Below are 2,626 nucleotides of genomic sequence, written 5' to 3' on the forward strand. Positions count from 1 at the left end.
GCAAAAATGTTTGTTTTTATTTATACTATTGGCCTCCTGATACTCAAATCTAGTTATTCAGTTCTACTTAGGATCGATGTGCGGACACACATCCAGGACAGCTAAGGTCCAGGAGATGTCGTTTTTGTTGCACCCATACTAGGTTCCTGCCGCCTGGAGCAGAAGCATGCCCACAGACAGAGAACAATCACTCACGTCCCTATCAACCTCTAGCAAATCTTCAATATCCCCAAAGACTTAAATAAACAAATGGAAGTATGCCCAGATCCATGGCAGACATTTATGCTGGAGCCGGGGGTAGAAAACCTGGTGTCCTTACCCTTTTTATTAGTTCATGTCCAGTAAATGAACCTTCCTTAACAGTCCACCAATTTATGGTGCTTTATTTAGTATTAGGTGAACTAGGAACACGTAGTACAGATTGCATAAAATATTGAAGCAAACCCATATGGTCCGCTCTGCAAAAAGCCATCCAGAAGTGTCCCGGAAAGAATCAAATTTATTTTTCAGCCCTATCAGAACACTATGAACCACTGCAGAATCAAATTTTGAAGTAGAGGTTTTGATTGTCTACCATCCTTCTCTCCACAATTGTATTATTAAAATAGTTTTATTTTATTGAAAACACAGACTCTTCTCCCACCCACACCCAACCCTCTATGGCTTTGGGTAACTCGATTAGTCTCTCTGGACACTTTTAAAGTAAGTTGAATGAAGCAGCTGAACTATAATTCTCTATGTGTTCAATTAGATAGAAATCCTTCCTCTGATTTCAAAGGGAATTAATGTAAACTTTAATGTTGCCCTTGCTTTATTAGCAAACTAGTTTTCACCATGGTATATTCCTTTTATGATAGAGTATTTGAAACATATATCATTTGTTTCCTTTCTAAGACCTTTAGCTAACATTAGCTCAAACTATTTTATTTTGCCCCTGAGATAGATTCACCTAAATGATATTTTCCTTGCTAACCTCAACAGCCAGACACAGTATATTACTTTTTGAGTCACTGTCCTCCTTTTCATTTCCAATATTTTCTTAGCCATATCTTTAAGAAAAGGCTTTTGTAAAGCCACATAGAAAACTACTAGCTCTTTATTTTCCTTTCTTTGGAAATTGTGAAGTTTCGTCATTCGATTATGGGGCTCTAACTCTCTGCTCCAGAGACTTTACTCCCATCAGTATTCATTTGTTTTCTTCTCCCATTTCTAGATTCTCTTTATTAAATACCATGGATGTTCAGTATAAAAATCCATATGGCTAATTTCTTATCCAATTTTGATATAGGGAGTCTTCATATTTTTTCTTCACCCATTGGTTATAAAATAAAATCACTAGCTTTTCCCAGGCGGCTGCCGAAGATGGCGGAGGTGCAGGTCCTGGTGCTTGATGGTCGAGGCCATCTCCTGGGCCGCCTGGCGGCCATCGTTGCTAAACAGGTACTGCTGGGCCAGAAGGTGGTGGTCGTACGCTGCGAAGGCATCAACATTTCTGGCAATTTCTACAGAAACAAGTTGAAGTACCTGGCTTTCCTTCGCAAGCGGATGAACACCAACCCTTCCCGAGGCCCCTACCACTTCCGGGCCCCCAGCCGCATCTTCTGGCTGACCCTGCGAGGCATGCTGCCTCACAAGACCAAGCGAGGCCAGGCTGCCCTGGACCGCCTCAAGGTGTTTGACGGCATCCCACCGCCCTACGACAAGAAAAAGCGGATGGTGGTTCCTGCTGCCCTCAAGGTCGTGCGTCTGAAGCCTACAAGAAAGTTTGCCTATCTGGGGCGCCTGGCTCACGAGGTTGGCTGGAAGTACCAGGCAGTGACAGCCACCCTGGAGGAGAAGAGGAAAGAGAAAGCCAAGATCCACTACCGCAAGAAGAAACAGCTCATGAGGCTACTGAAACAGGCCGAGAAGAACGTGGAGAAGAAGATTGACAAATACACACAGGTCCTCAAGACCCACGGACTCCTGGTCTGAGCCCAATAAAGACTCTTAACTCCTCATGCGTGGACTGCCCTTCCTCCATCGTCACCCTGGAATGTGCGGGACCCAGGGGCAGCAGTAGTCCAGGTGCCACAGGCAGCCGGGGACATAGGAAGCTGGGAGCAAGGAAAGGGTCTTAGTCACTGCCTCCTGAGGTTGCTTGAAAGCACTCAGAATTGTGCCACTGTCATTTATCTATGACCAATAGGAAGAGCAGCCAGTTACTGTTAGCAAAAGGGAGCCAGAAGAGGGGCTGGAGGGTCCTACCTTGTGAGTGGGGCATCTGTTGGACTTTCCACCTGGTCATATACTCTGCAGCTGTTAGAATGTGCAAGCACTTGGGAACAGCATGAGCTTGCTGTTGTACACAGGGTATTTCTAGAAGCAGAAATAGACTGGGAAGATGCGCAACCAAGAGGTTACAGGCATCGCCCGTGCTCCTCACCTGTATTTTGTAATGAGAAATAAATTGCTTTTAAAGAAAAAATAAAACACCAAAAGCAACGGCAGCAAAAGCCAAAATTGACAAATGGGATCTCATTAAACTAAAGAGCTTCTGCACAGCAAAAGAAACTACCATCAGAGTGAACAGGCAACCTACAGAATGGGAGAAAATTTTTGCAATCTACTCATCTGACAAAGGGCT

The 2,626-nt window shown here is 44.3% G+C and overlaps 1 pseudogene across 1 annotated transcript; it reads left to right on the forward strand.

Annotated features, from left to right (window-relative positions):
* The first annotated feature begins 1,341 nt into the window (after positions 1–1,341).
* On the forward strand, positions 1,342–2,000 carry LOC113219642 (annotated as a pseudogene). Its single transcript, XR_003306614.1, has one exon. The product of XR_003306614.1 is annotated as a 60S ribosomal protein L13a pseudogene (transcript).
* Positions 2,001–2,626: the final 626 nt, after the last annotated feature.

This window comes from Piliocolobus tephrosceles, chromosome 10, assembly GCF_002776525.5.
Source record: "Piliocolobus tephrosceles isolate RC106 chromosome 10, ASM277652v3, whole genome shotgun sequence".
Taxonomy (NCBI): domain Eukaryota; kingdom Metazoa; phylum Chordata; class Mammalia; order Primates; family Cercopithecidae; genus Piliocolobus; species Piliocolobus tephrosceles.